General features: G+C 39.3%; 1 long non-coding RNA gene across 1 annotated transcript; it reads right to left on the bottom strand.

Annotated features, from left to right (window-relative positions):
- Positions 1 to 4,635: 4,635 nt before the first annotated feature.
- Positions 4,636 to 19,043, bottom strand: LOC122101789. The gene is made up of 3 exons (XR_006146412.1): positions 19,034 to 19,043; positions 5,843 to 5,851; positions 4,636 to 5,126 (listed from the first exon to the last, which is right to left on the bottom strand). It is a non-coding gene; the product is annotated as an uncharacterized LOC122101789 (long non-coding RNA).
- Between the last annotated feature and the right edge of the window lie 886 nt (positions 19,044 to 19,929).

Genomic DNA, 19,929 nt, shown 5'->3' with positions numbered 1-19,929 from the left:
CAGTGGCTCATCCGGAGCCTGAAACAGTGGCTCATCCGAGGGCCTGAAAAAGTGGCCCATCTGGAACCCGGTCCTTTTGGACGCGTGGTTCATCTGGGAGACGAGAGATCCGGACTCTCAATAAAGTCTCCATCAGGTTTTGCTTTCAGTTTGTTAGCAAAAACGCGCAGCGAAGCTAAATGTTCTAAGTGTTGTCAGTATTGTTTTTGTGTTTGTTAAAATTTAAGCATGGGACAGACTGTCACAACCCCCCCTTAGCCTTACTTTACAGCACTGGAAGGACAGCCTGAGCCTAGATTGTCAGGTTTTAGGAACTTGCTTGTTTGTCAATTATGAAATTGCCACTGACCACCTGTGAGTGGCCCCAGTTAGATTTCAGCCTTGGGCCTTGGCTCAGGGGGTCTGAGCGTGGGGGAGAACCTGCCAGTCTGAGGGGACGGCCGCTAGGGATTTTTCTTTTCCCTTGCCCCAGATGACTGGGAATTCTCCTCCGCCTTGGAAGGCCCCTGGGTCAACGTCTGCAGGAAAAAAAAAAAAAAAAAAATCCTCCGGAGGTAAATAGGGGGTTTGAGCCCCCTGGTAAGTGAATGGTGGTGAAATGTCGCCCCATTCACTGAGACTTGATTTTGTCTTTGTGGCCACTTGGTTGTATTGTTAACTTTAGTGTGTGTTTGTTTTATGTTTTCTGGGGTAGGAAAGTTCTGGGTGAGTGTGACAGGCTCAATCAGTAGCCTCTGGATTCAGCTTGCTGAGTGAGAACAGCACAGAGTTCCAGTAGGGATAAACTGGGGCTCATTAGTCCCCAACTCAGCCTTCAGTTCTTGTCTAGTTCTGTTTTAGAATTGGTACCAGTTTTAAATGTGGATCCTTGGTTTTTGTGTTTATCTGTGTTTTTGTTATTTATTTAAACATCTCTGGGGGAATAAAAGTTCCAGCTGGGCTGGGTCACAGACCTGCTACGCCCACCCTCCCTGTGAGGCATGGAAGGTTACTGGGCTAGTTTGGTTCCCTTCAAGCCTCAGGCTGCATTTTCTCCTTGTGCAGGCTGCTAGCAGGGAGGGTGTAAAAGGCTGTGTGCCTGGTTTGGACTTTTTCAACTAGTCCTGACAATGTAAAAATCTGGACAGTTTAGTTTTAGGTGACCCCCTCCCCCAGCCCTCCTCCTACAGAAGGGATTCAAAAGACTAATTAGTGAATCGCCTTGCTAGATAAGCAAGCTCTGGGAAAATAAAGCCCAACAAAGGTACCTAGTTAAAAGAAATACTGTCTTAAATTTTTGTTTAAGAACTTTAAAAGGTGTACGTACGACTGATTTTGATTTTTGCGCGCTTTAAGATCTGTGTGAGTGCTTTGTGTGTGTCCGTGAACATGTTCAAAGATAAGAATTGTCAGCATGCTGTAACAATTGGGTGAGTTTAAAATTTAAAATTCAAAAGGTTATGAGGTTTGGACATTACCAAAGATTTTAAAAAATCTTCACATTGTTTTAAATGGCTTTGTAAAGATTCTTTAACTTGCAAATTAGAAAACCTGGTATTTTAAAAGACTAATGTTTTAAAATGTATGACTGTTTATACTGTAATCAAATTATCTGGCTTAACAAAAATGCATTGGCAGTTTGAGATCTAATTCCCTTGGCTAAAATTTGGAGATAAATATTAAAAATTTAAATGTAAAGGTTAGTTTAACACTGTCAAAGATGTTACCTGTTCTGTCTGTCTAAAACTGTATTTCATTCGAGAACCAAGAGAAGAGATGGAGAAAAGAAACCAACAGAAGACCTATCTTTAGGGGTAAGGGGTGAACAAGCAGAAGTGCAGTTCAGCTGGCCATGCATGGTGGGACAGGCCCTGGGAAGAGTCCACGCAGGGTGAAAGAGGGTAAGCTGGCACAAACGCAGTTCATCTAACCCTAAAGAGTCAGATTGGGTGTGCCCATTCCATAGAAGGGGCCGAACGGCCCATCTTTGTTCTCTCTTTTCTCTGCAGTCAGACACTGAAAACATGATGGTTAAAATAAGTGATGTGATGATCTGATTAGTATTGCTAAAACTGCCCCTTGAATGTGTTAACATTAAAATTAGGAAGGCCTTAAAAGGGAGCTAAAAAGTTATTTGTATAATGTAGCTTGCTTTTAATGTTTTACAATTAAGATATTTTTAAAAGTTATAGAGGTGTTAAGTCTAGCCTCGTGGTATAATGATGGTGACTGTAATTTTTACATTAAGGAAAAATTGTCATTTGAGTTTAAAAATCTTAATGTGTGTCTGCTTTAAAACAAGCAACCAAGAGGCAATGAGTGACACCTGGCCTCAAGATTTCAAGGGATCTTTTCAAAACGCAAATGAAAACTAAAGTATGAAATATTAAAGGTGATTAATAAGAGGCTTTTAAAAAAATTAATTAAAAAAATGGATTTTTGGATATAAAGTTTAAATGTAAAATTGTTCTTGACATTGGCCTCAATGTACACAAAGGGAAAAATTAAAATTACCAAAATAATTGCTATTCTAGCTTGCTCTTATAGGTTTTTTAAGTTTCCAGCAAGCCCAGAGCAAAGCACAGAGGATTCTTACAAGTTTGTCAGATGTAACTTTGACTCTTAATAAGTTTCAGGTAAGAGCATGCTTAAAAGCTACTTCTATGTTGACCACCTTGTTGCTTTTAATTGGAGTAAAGTGGCCTTTCATAAGACGCATTGATCTGCAAACTGGTTCGAAGCCAGCCTGGGCAGACAAAGGTCCCTGTGAGACTGTCACCTCTCTTCAGCCAGCAGAGTACTAGCCCTGGACTAAAGAGTCAGGGGACAGTACTCAAGCGCCAAGCTCAAGACTCATAGTGGCAGAGTACTAGCCCTGGACTGAAGAGTTAGGGGACAGCATTCAAGCCCTGAGTCTGGGACTCAAAGTGGCAGAGTGCTAGCCTTGAGCTGTAGAGCTGAGGGACAGTGCTCAGGCCCTGAGCTCGAGTCCAGCAACCAGCTAAAGCGAAATGCCAATGAGGCATTTATCCCAATGTGGAGAAGATACTCCTGGGACAAAAGCAATGGAGAAGCATCCAGAGGCAGTAAGCCACTGCTTGGATGGCAGAAATGTCAGATCCTAGTGTCATTTGTGCGTGGCCTTTCAAAACTGGTCAGAGCCGGGAGGTCATAGGAAGATAGTTTGGAAGCATGCCTAATGTTCATGACTACCTTGTAAGAGACAGGAACTTGCCAATCCTCTATGATAGTAAAAAGCTAATGTTATAAAATGTGGGGGATAGTTTAAATCTCAACCCCTTTATGTGCCAAAAAGCTTTAATTGATTGGCTGACACTAGTTACATGAAGTTCATTTGCTCAGGAAAAAGTTTGCAAACCTGAGTGTGTTTCTATTGATATCTGTCTAAAGGCCTGCAAAGGTAACTTAGGCATCTTAGGCATTGTTGAGATCACATTCCTAAGCCATCTAGGAAGATGCTTTTGCAAACCAGAGTGCTAAACAAGCTACACTGCTGTAGCCGGAGAAAAGGTCTGTGCAGTTGTCAAATGTTAAATATTGTTCTTAATGACATCTAACCCTGATGGCCTCTTTGTAAAATAGGCTAAGGTTATAGGTTCCTGGCTAGGTAAGATCAACGCCCCTGAAGTCAGCTTGAAGAAGTTACAGAAGATGGATCTTCGCCCTTCTACCCCCATTTTAAGATCAAGGGTCCAGAGTCAGTTTTGGAAAAATGAGGCAAAATAGATAAAATAATTCTTTTAAAGGCATAAAAAATAGGGCTAACAGTTGTTGATATGCAAGGTGTGGAGACTGCATCTGTCAGAGATGGTTACAAGACTAAGCCTTCTGAGCCTTCTGTGTCTATTTACAAAAATATCTGGTTAGTAAAAATGTTGTGATTTTGGTAAATTGTCCTGGGCTATTGTTTAAAGATCTTAAAAACCAGCAGGATCAAAGCCTGCCAAGCCTATGCAATGTATCCTTAACCAGTCTGTGTAGGAATTTACAGCCCAGCATGAGGTGTGACAGTCCCTTGGAGCCACTGAGAGATCCTGCTGCTGCTGCTGCTGCATACCCTAATGGTTAAAGTTCAACGACTGCCTGACAGCCACCTGGAGAAACTCCTGCCTAAAGATTCCATCACCTCAGTCTGCTTCCTGGTTGACTGCTGCTAAATCTACGATCTTGTCGGACATTCTTTTGGGTGATATCCAAAAACCCTCTCTTCCCACAGTGAATATTGGGGACAAGGATATCATTGGCTTACTTGTCTTAGGCACTTCAGTGCATAGTGACTGGAAATCCACTCTATGGTCACAGCCTAGTTTGGCTCTGGTATGGTAATAACCTGAGTGTGTTATCAATGGAGGTAATACTCTTAGCCTTAAAATCTAGCAAGCTTCTACATCACAGTGGTGCCTTAAGGCTGTTCTAAGATAAAGGTTCCGCAAGCAAAAGGAAAATTGTGCAGTTTTAAACTACAGCTACAAAGATGCTCAGGGATTGTAAAGAAAGAGGGTGGTAAAGAAAGCCTTGGAAAAGGGATTGTAAAGAAGGTAGTAAAGAAAGCCTTGGGAAAGGAATTGGGGAAAAAATTGATATCCACTTTGGATAAGAAAGGATTTGAAAAGTAAGAATTGTCTTTAAAGAAGACAAACCTCAGAAAGTTTAAGTATGTAGCAAATGGTATGAGTATGTCTTAAAATTGGAGCTTACAAGTACAGCTGGTACAAAGGATCATGGAACAAGTCCCCATGGTTCGCTACCCTGTTATCCTCCCTAATGGGACCACTAATACTATTAATGCTAATTCTTACCTTAGGTCCCTGCATTATAAATCACCTGATACAATTTGTAAAAGACCGACTATCGGTCGTACAGGCCCTAGTACTAACCCAACAATATCATCAGCTTAAATTAACGGAGGAAACGTCGGGTGAATGAAGGATTTCATTCAGGCAAAAGGAAATGGGGGAATGAAAGACCCCAGCCCGTGCTTGCCCACTAGGTACCCCAAGAAAATTGCTGCCCCTTACCCTGCATACCTAAGGGGGTGGTGGGGCAGGATAAGCGCAGGCCGCTAACCAGGAAACGAAACCTCGAGCCTCTGAGTCACCGCCTGCAGACCCTAGCCTGACCCTAGCCTGACCCTAGCCAGACATTCCTGGAAAATAGCCGACCCACCTGTCCCTTCCTGTAAAACTTAACCCTAATGGCAGGGTAGGGCAGGATGTAATAAATCACTTGTCAAAATTAGGGAACAAGAAGTTTCGGGGCATTCTGACCAGAACCGGCATGTCAGGGCAAGTACCGGCATGTCAGGGCAAGTACCGACACGTCAGCTCCCCCCCCCAACCCCACCTACCCCATCTGGCCAGCTTAACCTGCCCAATCCCTATCCTGAGCGTAATTTGAAAATAACCAATCATCCCCCTGTAACCACGCATCTCGCTTCTGTAACCTCGCTTCTGCTGTCCATAAAAAGAGGGTGCTTTCAAGCACTCGGCGCGCAAGTCTCCCGATAGACTTTGTCGCCCCGGGTACCCGTGTAACCGGTTCTCAGACACTTGACTCGAACCTTGTGGATCTCGTGGTTAAGTGCACCTGGGAGCCGAGGCATGCCCGAATAAACCTCTTGCTGATTGCATCCGCACAAGTGGTCTCGTTGTTCCTTGGGGAAGGGTCTCTTCAGACTGAAGGACACCCCAAGCCTTCGGGGGTCTTTCAGTGGGAGAAGGGGAAGCTCACCTTGCTGATAGACAAGCAAGTCAGGCCTGTTCCCTTGGCCTGAATTCAAGTCCTAGCTCTTGCAAAAATAATATTTGTATGCATTTTAAATACAGGATTCATATTTACATACACATGTTTACTGCATATTGCAGTTAGTGTGGTTATTCATTTTATTTTGTGTTTTATTTATTTCTTATGTATTTTAGTGAATATGATTACACACATAACCTTTTTTACATCTTATTACATAGGACATAGATTTGCCAATGTACTATACCTCATTCCTGAGACCCAGGACTTTCACGGATAAGGAAGACAAATGGGACATTTGGCTTCTTCCATCAGGATTACTTAAGTTTTTGGCAGTTCTGTGATTTGAACTCAGAGACTAGAAAGCCCACTTCATGAATGGGGAGGGGGTCAATGTTAGCACACCAGTCTGATGCAAATGGAGTTTGTGGTCAAATTTGGCCCTAGGAGTGGCCAAGATATAAACACATAGATGTGTAAAATGCAGTGTGTGTTTAATTACAAATGTATATGCATCTATCAACATATACAGAGAGAGACAGATAGACATTTATGGAGATTCTAGTGTATAACTCTATATAAAGAGTGATGTCTATATCTTACTTTCATATATTCTATTGCTACTAATTATTTTTTCTAAAATTATTCCTCCATTAATTAATCACGGTAGAAAACTTAACAAAATATTAATTAAATTAATCAATGACCTATATACAATGCATACAATCTTATATCAGAAAGACAAGTTAACTAGTAATTCAATTAGCACATTTCGAACATTCTATTAGTGTTCCTAGAGATAGGAACCAGTTTCCTAGGATCTTCAGCTATGTGTACGTGGGAGTTCCAGGATTGAACTCAGGGCACAGGTGTCAGGGTTAACCTCAGGCTTCACTGACAGCCCACCAGCCTCAGCCATGCAAAGTCATGTACAATTTTTAAGCCAAGTCAGTGAGACCCAGGATGGTCACTGTGCAAAAGAAACAAAGGTAAACCTGTTGTGTAAAACTTTCTGGTTTTTCCTTTTCCATTTTGATTTGTTTTTTGTTTGTTGGCCAGTGCTGGGAGTTGAAATTGGGTCCTAGGATCCTTGGAGCATCTGTGGGTTTAAAAGCTGCACCCCAGCCTAGGGTAATCTAGGCTGAGGCAGAGTTGTGAAGACCTGAGTTCAAGATCCGTGCCTGCCCCCCCACCAAAAGTTAAGGTCCTGGCTTGGAATTTGGGCATTTTATCTGCCATACCTGGGATTTGAAATCAGGGCCTGGGTAAGTCTATTTTGCTGTGGATGAAGTGGAAGCTCACCCTCCTTGAATAAAAGAAAGTCAAGAGTATTTCCTTGGGCATGAATTCTAGCCCCAGGACAGGCAAAATAATATTTATATACATTTATAATGTACATCATATATATGTATTTGCATAGGTATTACATATTGTACCTAGGAAACAATATTTTCACAGACAGCAGAACAGGTCAACATTGGCTTCTTACTCCACCTATTGTCTTTGGCACTCCTAGGATTTGAACTCAGGGCCTTGAATGCCCAACTCATCAAGGGATCAATGAAAGCACAGCAGCCTCAAACAAATTCACTGCCAGGGAGTTCCCAGGACCTAAGTTTAACTTCCAGGAGTGGCCAATATATAAATAGATAGATGCATAAATTGCTGTACATACATATATATGCATAGAGAGTGAGTGAGAGATGTATATGTATATTCCAGTGTATATTTCAATATATGAATATATTTATAGAATGTGAGATGTTTATATATAATTAAAGTACATGTAATATATTACTAATAATTATTAAGTATTAAATTATGCCTTCATTTAATGATGTATCATGGTTTAAGGCACAATAAAGTGCTTCCTTGTGCAAAAGGAGCTCAGGGAAAATGTCTAACCTCACAGTTCAAGCCTCAGGACCTGCACCAAAAAAATTAAATAGAGCCAGTAACTCCATGTGACTGTGTATGTGTGAATGTATTTCTATTGGTGAACATCCAGAGTCACTATGAAGAAAGGCACCCAGCTAGGAAATTTGCTTTGAATAGCATGATTTCATAGCACAGAGGGTGCTTTCAAGACAGTGCATGTTCCAGGGCTCCCCTCCCTGTTCCTAGTGTAGCCTGAGGGGTTCTCCACACCCCAGGCTGCTGGAAGAAGTCTGCCTCATTGTTGGAACAGGCAGACAAAAGGTCTCACTCCTGTACAGTTCTGTAACAAAAGACTCTATCTGGGCCAACTAGTGATGATGAGTGTGGGCAGGAGAAAAAGGCCTCTTTTTACCCCAAGATATATGTCTCCCCAGTGCTCTGTTTTGACAGGAAGCCTTCATTTGTGCCACCTCCCAGGGCAGGCCAAGTTCCCTGCACTTATTCTGTCTTTGTTAGCCTATGTTCCAGTGCTGAAACAAACTGCTACAATTAATTCAAGATTCCTTCTGGCAGACAACAACTAGGGAGCTGAATCTAATGCAATGATTCATTATTGGCAACAGTGCCTCCCCAAGATTACGGAAGTTTGCTACATCTAAACACATTTGCAAAATCACAATGTTCCCTGTTATGTAGGGCTGGTGGAGCTCATCAGGTTTTGAAACCTTTGACCCCTCCTAGTTGGGCCTTGGGTGGCTAGGTTTCCAGATTGAACACAGGGCCTGAGTACTGACCATGAGCTCAGAACAGAAGCTCAATGTATAATAGGAAGACCCCTACTCAGGCAGGCAAACCCACCTAGTTGTCTGGAGTGACAGAGCCCACCGCAGCAAAGTTGGTAACAAAGAAGCAACTTTATTGAGAAGGTTCCTACACTGACCGGCCAGGGCCACATCATAGGCTAAGGAGCTGATACTGCCACCCTGAGCAGCCCCCACTCTTTGGCTTTTAAAGGCAAAATCCATGAGGTCGAGCCTGGTCATACACAGGTGACCAATGAAATCATACCATACAAAAGGATTGCATGGTCATACCAGACCACACACAGGTGGCCAATAGGCAGAGCTTACTGTAAGCATGTGTGAAAGGCAGGGTTTACCTCCATAAGCAGGTGGTGTCGGGTAGTTGCAGTCAGATTACAATCTATCGGTTTTATGGGTCAGTCTTGGGGAGGGGGACCTAGAGGCATTCTTTCCATTCTAGAGGCATTCTTTCCATTCCAGGAGCAGGGCTTCTTGGAGCCAAGGTCTAGTTAACCTTGTTTAAAATTTTTTTTTGTTGTTGTTGTTTGTTTTTTCTAAACTCCCTAAAACAAAGGCAAAGCCTGGAAAGAAGCTGTACCAGTTCAAGTCTCCTCTCAGGGCCTACTTCCCAGTGCTTTACCCTTTGATGTCATGGTTTCACTTCTGGTATCTGTGTGTGGGTGGGGGAGGGTATTTTGTGTGCATATACTAGTCCTGGAGCTTGAACTCAGGACCTCAGTACTGTACCTGAGTTTCTCCTGTACAAGGATAGCACTCTACCACTTGAGCCACAGAGCCACTACAGGCTTTTTTCTAGTAATGTGCCACTGAGGATTCAAAGCCAGGGTTTCAAACATGCAAAACACTCTACCCCTAGGACCCATTCCCAGCACTGCACTTCAGGTTTCTTTCTTTTCTTGTAAGTGGGAGGAGTTGAAGTCTGGGCTGGGTGCTGTCACTCAGCTCTTCAGCTTAAGTGGAGAGCTCTACCATTTGAGCTACAGAGCCCATTCAGGTTTTCTGGTGGTTCATTGGAGATAACCATCTCAAGGAATCTCCTGCTCAGGCTGGCTTTGGACCTTGAGCCTGAGCTCTCAGCCTGTTGAGTAAGTAGCTAGGATGACAGGCATGAGTCACTGGCACCCAGTTTCCACTTCAAGTTTCTAAGTGGTGAATAGGAGATGATAATGTCATGGGACCTTTTGTGTGTGGGATAGTTTTGAACCCAGATCCTCAGCTTCCTGAGCAGGCAGGATGATAGACCTCTGCTAAAGACACCTAAGCCGTGACACTTTGCTGCAAGGGAGTCCTTGGCTTGGCACAGTAGAGTGTTAGCCATGAGCATAAGAGGAAAATCAGTGTCCAGGCTCTGAGTTCAAGGTTCATGATGGAGAAAACTAAACGCAGACAATTGTCTGCAGGAGACAACTCAATAGAATTCAGTATATACATAAACTTGTCTCTGCCTTGGGAAATATCTGTGCCTCAAGTTTCTCACCTGCACAATCATCTTACTTGTGGAGCTCTAACAAGGATCAGATGAAAGAATAAACCCCCTGAAGGACTCAGCACCCAGCACCCCAGAAAGGACTCTTCATATAGCTGTATCCCACAAACTGTCATTAGAATTAGGATGTTTTCATCAGTATCACCATTCCTTCAGAAACATGTCATGAACCAAACAAGTTCACATCTAATGGTTTAGAGGAGTGGTTAGTTGGGGGGTGGGAGAGGAGGGTCATCAGTCTCAGGGGTTGCACTCATAGGGTTGTGGATACTGTCCTAAGATCTTTTCCTCAAGGCTAGAGCTCTACCACTTTGTGCCAGAGCTCAGAGTCTCACAGACTTCTTTCCAGGGCTGAGTTTTCAACCCACCAGTGTCAGATCTCATCCTCTGAGCAGCTAGGGTGAGCCAGCAGCATCTGGTTGGATGGAGTTGGTTTGCAGCTGTTAACCTCTGGCTGTCAGGATAGATGGCAGCCGTCATCTTCAGATTCCTGGCTTGCTCTGTCATGAAGTATCTAAAGTCCTGGCCTTGTATAGTTGCAGTTAGAACATTCTAACTTTTCTTTGGTGCTTGAGTGACAGCACCACTTCCGGCTTTTTCTGTGCACGTGATAGTGTGAAAACGAACCAAGGGTTTTATACATACTAGGCAAGCACTCTACCACTAAGCCCCAGGAGTGACAAGTGTAGAAATAGATTTATAGATAGCTTAGGAGTAGAAACTAGTTGAGGTGAGATGTTGTGATGTTAATACTTGTGGTTCCAGCCACAATTCACACTGTCCAGTAGTATGGTGAATTGTCTCTGTAGATGGATGTGTCTTTCTCCAATGTACATTTCTGTTTCTGCTTTTTTCCATGTTGCCCTATTTCCACACTGCAGATGTGCTTTTGAATATGCTGGCCAACACAGTCACGGCAGCCACTTACCTGTCTGGGTAACTTTTCATAGATTTTTGTGTTCTTCTGAAGACTGTATAAACTTATAGCTGACTTGGTGTGACATTCTAGAACTGGAGTACCTGCTAGGACTCTAAATCTCTGTTTCATTAGAGAGAGCTAGGGTAATTTTTTGTTGTTCTTCTGTCATTGTTTTCTCTCTTCCTCAGATTTATTTATTTATTTATCTTATTTTGTGTGTGGGGGTGTCCAGACATGGGGCCTGAACTCTGGGCCAGGGTGCTGTCCCTCAGCTCTTCAGCTCAAGGCTAGCATTCTACCACTTGAGCCACAGTGCCACTTCCTTTTTTTTTCTTTTTGCTTATGTGGTGCTGAGGAATTGAACCCAGTGCCTCAAGCATGCAAGGCAAGTGCTTTACCACTGAGCCACCTTCACAGCCCAGATTTATTTATTTTTATTGTGGTTTTTTTCACATAATTTAGTATTTGTGATTGTTGTATCAGGCTATTTTTGTTTTTCTGTTTGTGTTACTTTGAAGTAGTGATTTCAGGCTTGTATGGAGAGACAGTAAAGTATAAAGGTATGCTAATATATTGAAGGAATGAGAGCAAACATTTTAACTTTTTGCTACACAATTAAATTAATATTAACAAAGGCTAATTAAAATTATTACTTATTTACATTTCAGAGGATGAGTATAGTACTCTTGGATATCTTGGAGGAAAAGACGTTAGACTCATTATAACTGATGCTTTACATTGAAGTTACTGTCTAAACTTTCTTCTTCAGAAAAGCAAAATCTCCATTTCTTTCATATTAGCATTATAAAATCATAATAGCTGCATGTTGAATTGTTTTCCTCTGCTATTTTCAATTCCATTTTTCATCCATGAGGTATCTAGGGCTTTGAATGACCAATTCCTTAAAAATACCTATATTGCTTATATTGTGATGTAAATCTCAGTAATATTAATATGAATTTATCTGAGTCTCATCTTGAGCTACATTCATATGAAATTTATTCAGTATCAAGCGAGGAACCTATTTTCCTCTTTTCTGTGTTTTAATCAATAAATCAAATCTCTTTAGAAATATATTTTCATTTTTTATATTGCTCTGGTAAACATCATGTGTTTCTAGTATTTTACTGAAATATATATAAAGTTTGGAATTGGAAGACACCACCCCATTATCAGTTTAAAGCAAACCCTTGAGTACTCCTTTATATGTAAAAATAAAAAAGTCCAATGTACATGTTCATACATGAACAATCTATTGGTTAAGTAAATTAGTCACAAGAACTACCACATCAATTCTCAATTTACTTAAAGGCACCAAAATATTGTGTTCATGAATATCACTCATTTTTAGAAAATGATTAGTCAATACAAAGTTTATATTATTTTTGAAATTTTCAAAATGTAAATTACACCCAGATTTGCTGTCAATATCCTGTTTCCAGGAAAACATTTATTCAGCAAATAGAGAAACAAAAAATAAGGGTTCGTCACATAGAATGCAAGATGTAGTAGCAGACTGTCTTCTTAAGATTATAAGTACATGCAAATCTTGGGATATATTCAAAGGTACTATGAACATTCATAAGAGGATTTGTGATCAAAAGTGATAGGTAAGCAAAGTAACTGGAAAACTGTATATGTAAATTGAGCTTTCAATATAGGATGTCAAGTTTTCCATACATGAGTCTACAAAAGTTGATTGTGTATCTCTAACACACATACAGTATTCTACATTTTCCCACATACTCCTGTTCTCTTACCTCAGTTCCTGATCAATATTCCTCTACTTTCATGATGTCAATTTCTACTAAAATAACAAGGTGGGTGTTTTATTGGTCTCTAGATCCAACACACTTTAGTATTTTGGAGTAGTAGTATGGATTCATGGAGTGTGACTTGAATGTACTTGATTTCAGGGAAAGATACAGGTCCAGGCAAGATACTTAAGTAAAGAAAAACCTATGGAGGAAACACCAATCAACTATATTTACAAAAGAATGAAACTGATGTCTCATTTGTCTGGGTGGCAGCAGCTTTGTGTTTGTGTGTGTGTGTGTGTGTGTGTGTGTGGAGAGAGAGAGAAAGAGAGAGGGAGAAGGAGAGAGAAAGAGAGAGAGAGAGAGAGAATTTTATTGTGGCTTCCATATTTACAGTCCATAGAGCATTACTTGTTAGGGAGAAGGTGTTCTTATCAGAGCTCTGATAGCACTAACACTTTTTACTGTGATAAACACTTGCTTAATCTCTACTTAAAAAGGGAAAATAAACTAATATCTTACGTGATTGTTTTGACAATTAATTAGTATATTAAAGGCCAAAGGGAGGAATTGGAGATCAATATAATCTTTTTCCTATCTTCGGAATATTACACAGCAATATCTGTGATTTTAGGAGTCTCCTCCCATGTACTGACAGCTGAATTACTAATATACTTAACAACATGAAACATATGATAGAGAAATAGATCAGCCAGCAAGCACAAAGAACTGGTGATAAGATTGAACTTTTGAGCCGGGTTGCCACATCTTTTAGGAATGTAATTCCTTCATATGAACTTCAAATTTTGTGGCTTTCCCTGTGTGATTAAATGGTAAGAATATATTGTAGAAACAAGAATTCCTGTTCAGCCAAGTAGAAATTGCTCATGATCCCATCCTCACATTGCAAATTTCCATTCCATGTACTTCAGCACCTCATCCTTCCCTGTGGGAGACAAGAAAAAAAGATAATTTTGTTTGATTATTAGAGTATGCAAATTAGTGTGTACAGGCATGATTTGTATAATTACAGAAGTTTGTAATAAATGTAAGTAGACATTATGTCACAAATAAAAATATAATTAAAATCACATAACAAGACTAGAAGTCACAGCATTTTGTGCAAGAAAACATACATCAAGTTAGTTGCAGAATTTATTTTTGGAGATAACTTTATATTAAAGTAAAATGAACTTTATCTAAGGATTGAAACATCTTATTGAAAAATATATTTCTTAGACATATTTTGCTGCATAATTTTAGGGATACAGGTAGCCCCATTGCAACAATGAGATGTACAAGACATTATGTCGAAAAGTGAACTTTACAACTTTGGCTGGGGGGGGTAGAGATGGGAAGGGATGGGAAGGTGAAACAAAGGAAGAGGCAAAAATGCTTGATTAAAAAAAAATGTACTCATTACCTTGCCCATGTAATTGTAAACCTTCTGTACCGTTTTTTCATAATTAAAATAATAATAATAATTTAGGTTCAAAATGCAGTTAAATTTTAGACCTACACGATGCGCAAGAGATAGGATAAATGTGAAATAGAGGCTTGCTATTAACATTATAATTCAGTTATATGTAGGCTTAGGATTAGGCAAGGTGTTGCAGTTAGAGTTGGGGTTAAAATGAGAAAAATATATTGTGTAAAACTGCAGCATATTTTAAGAAGAATGACTAACATCAAAGTTACAATGAATGAAAACCAGTGTCAGTGTTACTTTAAACATTCAGCTATAATTTGGTTTAAAGTGAGTTACTGTTTTAGTTCTGGTTAGTGTAAGGGAAGGACAAGCTTTAGGCTAAAATTTAGTTTTCGACTAAGAAGTAGAAGCAAAAAAATGTGTGATTGATTAAATAGAGACAATTTTCCTTACATTAATCATTTGCTTTTAATTCAGATTGTGATTAGCATTAGGTTTCTGGTTAAAAGGGGTTGAGGATAGAGTAAAGAAATGGATTAAACTGGTGGCTCATGCCTGCTGTCCTACCTACTCAGGAGGCTGATTTCTGAAGATCAGAGCTCAAAGCCAGCTCGGCAGGAAAGTCTGTGAGAATTTTATCTTCAATTAAGCATGAGAGAACCAGAAAGTGGTGATGTGGCTCAAGTGGCAAAGTGCACACTTTGAGCTGAAGAACTCAGGGATCATGCCCATGCCTAGAACTCAGGGATAGGATCTAGGCCCAAAGATCAGGCCCCACGACCAACAAAACAAAAATAAAGAAATGGGGAAAATGTTAGGTAAATTTGAACTTATTTTAGTTTCTAGGAATTCAGGAAATGCTGGGATAATGGAAGTACAATGTATTTCATTATATTAGGATTTGAGATCAATGGGTACAATGATTCCTTTTATGGAATAAGATAGGTTCAGAGATAAGAGTGAGAAAATCTGTAGGGTTTTGGAAAACCTGCAATTCATTTCAAGAATTACAAGTGGAATTTTAGTTAGGAGAACACAAAGTGAGCATTTTCCATAAATTTTAGAATTGGGATAGCATTAGTGTCAAGGTTATGGTTAGGATTCCAGCCATGTTTAGGGTTAGAGTGAAGGAAAAAAATGGGGCTCAAATTGAAGGTAAATTTTAGAATAAGCCTGGTAAGAATTAGAGTGAATGTCAACTAGCGTATTGCTACTAATATTAGAATTTACTTGCAATTAGGCTTATGTTTATTCTCAGTGTTGCAGTTAAGATTAAGTTAGGGTTAGAAAATGACTAAGATATTGGAAAAAATTGAGACCTATGTTTGGAAGGCTTATTTGAATCAACTTAGGATGAGTGAAAACTAGTGTACTTGTGTGAGTGTTAGTATTGACATATAATTGGGATTAAGATCAGGGCCAGCATTTTGTTCTGATTAAGATTAGTGTTATGAATAGGAATTTTTTGTATAAAATTGAGTTTTCACTAACAAATAGAAGCAAAAAAATGTCAGGCCGAATAGTAACTAGAGCATTATCATTATATTTATTTCTCAGTGATCAATCTTGTAATGATTAATGAGAGTTTTCCAGCCAGGTTTAAGTTGAGAGTTAGCTTTAAGTAATGGACTAGATGGTAAGTAAATCTGAAACTGTTTTAGGATACAGTAGTTTAGGAAAGATAGATCAATGGATAATACAGTATTTTTAATGATTAGAGAATTTGAGGACAAATAACATAATGGTTCAGGTTAGGGAACAAGATAACTTTAGAGGTAGAGTCAGGACATTTTTGGGAATTAGGGCAAATTGAAATTCATTTCCACAGTGCAAATTGGAGTTTTCGATAGAATGAATAAAAACTAGAGTATTTTTCTTAAACATTAATATTGGACTCTCATTAGGTGGAAAGTTAGGTTTCAGTTCCAGCTAGGCTTAGTTTTAGCATTAAGCAAATGGAAAATTTAGGGTCAAACTGGAAGTAACTCTCAAATAACAAGTCAAGTTAGAATTAGGATGAATATGAAATAGGAAACTGATAATAATATTAGGATTAGGGTATGATTAATGTGAGGGTTAGCCTAAATGTTCCAGTTAGGATTCAGGTTAGAAAAATGGCAAGATATTGAGTAAAACTACAAACTATTTTAAGAAAGATGAGTTGAAACAAAGATGGGAGGAATAAAATCTAATGTATTTGTGTGGGTTTTTGAATCCAAAGGCAATCGGTTCTAGGGTTAGGGTTATTTTTCTAATTGATGAACTAATGAATTAAAGGCACAATTACTTCATTCTTACAAATCAAGACACTCATGATTTTGAGAACAAACTCAATTTTCTGCATGAAAATATGTCTTGTAACCAGGATTAAATAATAATGAGCAGGGTGTCATTTATTAAAATTAGGTAAGTTGATGATACATCCAAACACATAGGATAGTAACTCAGTCATGTTACTGGGAAAACATATATTCTGCTTGCTCTAACTGGGAAATATGTGTCTGTATGTGTGTGGGAGGATGGGGGTGTGTGTACCCCCACAGGATTTCAACTCAGTCATGAGTCCTTTTGTCAGCTTAGTCTGTGCAAAGATGGCACTAAACCACATAGCCACAGGTCTTCTTCTGTCTTTTTAGTAGTTAATTTGAGATACAGATTTCATAGATTTTCCTGTCTGGACTTACTCTTCTTTTCCCCAGAAATCCTTGATTAGTGTTACTGTGGCTGCTACCACAAAGTAACAATTCATTAAACTGGGAGCAATATGGAAGTGCTTGTACAATATATAAAGTAACAAGTTCATTAATTTTGGAGAATCACATTAGATTGCCTTCAAACAAATTGTTTCTGATGTGTTTATCTGAAGCCCAAAGCATAATCTAAACCTACTAGCTACAATGTATGAAGTAGCATATATTTATTGTGTAGAATATGTACAATGAATTACATCCTGAATCAAAAGTCTTTCTTGGTTTGCTACTTAAAAACAAATCAGAAATAGAGTGTCATTTAAATGAAGTCCAGACTGGAGACCTGTAGCGAGCAGGAGAGCATCTGCTCAGTGAGCACAAGGCATGGAGCCCAACCCCCAGGACCATAAAGGAAGAAATAGAAGAAAGTGAAAGTGTAGGAGAAAGAGGAAAGGAAAGGAAGAGGAAGGGGCAAGAGAAGAGGAAGGGCATAGCAGGAGGAAGAAGAAAAGGTACAGGGAGAAAGTAGAGGGGAGGAGAGAAGGAAGAGGGAAGCAGGACCCTGGGGAAAAGAGCAGGAGAGGAGACAGGAAGAGGAAGATAAATGCAATATAACAACAATAATTCTTGGAAAACATTTTGCATAAGTCATCTGCAGGATTATTTTCTAATCAGAGAGAGAGATACCACAATGACTATATGGGTGATACCTGTTGCTCGGTCATTTTATTCTTTTTCTCCAGTGAGGAGATCAAAAGAAATCCTGAGTTTGGTATTTTACAGATACACTTCAGGATTTCTTTTTCATGAATCAAACATGGGAAAGAACTAGATGCAATCACCCTTAATTTAAAAAGGAATAGAAGCTATATTTATTTGTATTACTGTGTATGAAGAAATTCTGGAGATTTCTGGCTAATTCAGAGGGCCTCATGCCAAAATATAGGGCAAGAGGAAAGTAAAACTGTTTTTAAAGTGTAATAGGTTATAATTGATGCAAAGATTTACTGGATGTCTTTCCTTTTTATTTCTTTTTGCCAGTTGTTCAGTGCTGCTGCAAGGCTGCCTTTTCAAGTCACCACATTAGGATGTGAGGGCGATCTGGCCACGACATCTGTCACCCCATTGATCGCCAGGTTTGATTGGGCTGATCTGGCTGGGTAGGCAGGTATCCCCTTCCTCCCTCACAACTCCCTGTGCGTCCCTCTCGAAGCTGCGAGCTTGGTCGAAGAGGACGACCATCCCCGATAGAGGAGGACCTTTTCAGACCACAACAGAATAAACTTTGAATTAAACAGCTAAAGCAACAAAAGGTCAAACCCATGATGAATGAACAACACACTGCTTTATGACCAGTGGGGCACTGAAGAGATTAGAATGGAAATCTGAAAGTTTCTGGAATATAACAAAAATGAACACACAAAATATCAGCTCTTCTGGGACATATTAAATGCAGTTCTTAGTGGAAAATTTATAGCTTTGAATGCCTACATCTAGCCATTGGGGAAATCTCAAATCAGTATTTTAATTATGTACCTCAAGCTCCTTGAAAAAAGGAACAAGGCCAAAGCCAAGTAGACAGAAACAAATAAAAAAATTAAATCAAAAGAAAGATCAACAAAACAGAGCTGGTTCTTTCAATAAATTAACAGACTTGACAGAACCTTACCAAAGCTGACTAAAAAGAGACCTTATGTAGATAGAAAGATAAGTAGAAAACACACCGATTGGGAGAAGATCTTCAGTTGATCTGCAACACACAATGGCCTCATATCTCAAATATTCTTAGAAGCACAAAAGTTAACCCTCCCCAAAAAACAAATCCTTAAAGAAACTACAACCCTCATAATATAAGGGGGCTTAAGATTTAAAGAGAGACCTCTCTGAAGAAGAAATATGAATGACCAATGGACACATGAAGAAATATGGAACATTTCTGGCCATAAAAGAAGTGCAAATCAAAGCAATATTGAGATTCCATGTCACCCCAGTTAGAAGGACCATTATGAAGAAAATTAATAACAGATGCTGGGCTGGGGGGGAATGGAGCCAAAAAGGAACATTACTGGCCTGGTGGGGAATGTGGCCAAAAAGGAACATTACTGCACTATTGGTGAAAATGTAAACTTCTTCAAATACTCTGTAAAGAAGTACAGAGGTTCCTCAATAGAGTTCTCCTATCACCCAGCAATGATGGATCAAGAAAATGTCGTATATATTCACAACAAAACTCTGTGCTTCCATCAGATGAATGACATTGCCCCATTTGTAAGGAAATGGAATCATTTGGAAACATAACAAGTCAAACAAGCCAGACACAAAAAAGTCATAGGCTACATATTTTCACTCATTTGGAAAAACTAGAATATATCTAGGATATTCACAATAGCTCAATAGCAATATGCATATCACCATATAAAATGATGCTTATACAAATGAACTCCAAGAAATGGATACAAGATGATGGTACAGTGAACTGTTTTTAGTTGTTTCTATTTAGATTTACCCTTTGGTTTATTCCCTGTAGTCACTGTTTTTGATTTATGTACCCTTTGTCTTATATATGTTAATCTGATTTGGGGAAGGGAAGGGAAATCACAGAAATGGTGGAACAAAGATTAACCAAAGCAACAATGATATACACTAGACCTTATGTTACAAATGAACTTTACAACTTGTGGGAGTGGGATGTCAGGTTTGGGGGAAGCAGGCAAAAATGAGCAAGGGGTAACACTGTTAAAAATGTACTCATTACTTATGTACTTGTAACCCACCCCTCTGTATATCATCTTCATAATAATAAATACCCAAAGCAATAAGAGAACTCATCCAAATAGAGAAAATTAAAGACAAAAATGAGACCAAACAACAGATATAAGCAAAATTGAGAATGATATAAGAGAGAACTTTGAAAACCTTATGCCAATCTCCTGGAGAATCCTGGAGAAATTGACGCTTTCCTATACTCAATCTGAACCAAGGAGTAACACATAAGAAGAAATGAAAATGAAATGTCAATAAACCACATCCCATTCAAGAAAAATCTAGGACTCAATGAATGTACCATGAAATTAAGGCCTGGAAAGAACTTACAATACACAGATCTAAGTCTTTAATGGAATAGAAAGGGAAATGGAATTATCAAACACATTCTATGAAGCTAGATTTATACTCTTCGCCAAATCACATAGGGACTCACCAAAA

The sequence above is a fragment of the Dipodomys spectabilis genome, unplaced genomic scaffold, assembly GCF_019054845.1.
Source record: "Dipodomys spectabilis isolate Male_0828 unplaced genomic scaffold, ASM1905484v1 ptg000690l, whole genome shotgun sequence".
Lineage (NCBI taxonomy): Eukaryota > Metazoa > Chordata > Mammalia > Rodentia > Heteromyidae > Dipodomys > Dipodomys spectabilis.
This window is presented reverse-complemented; position numbering and strand designations above follow the sequence as displayed.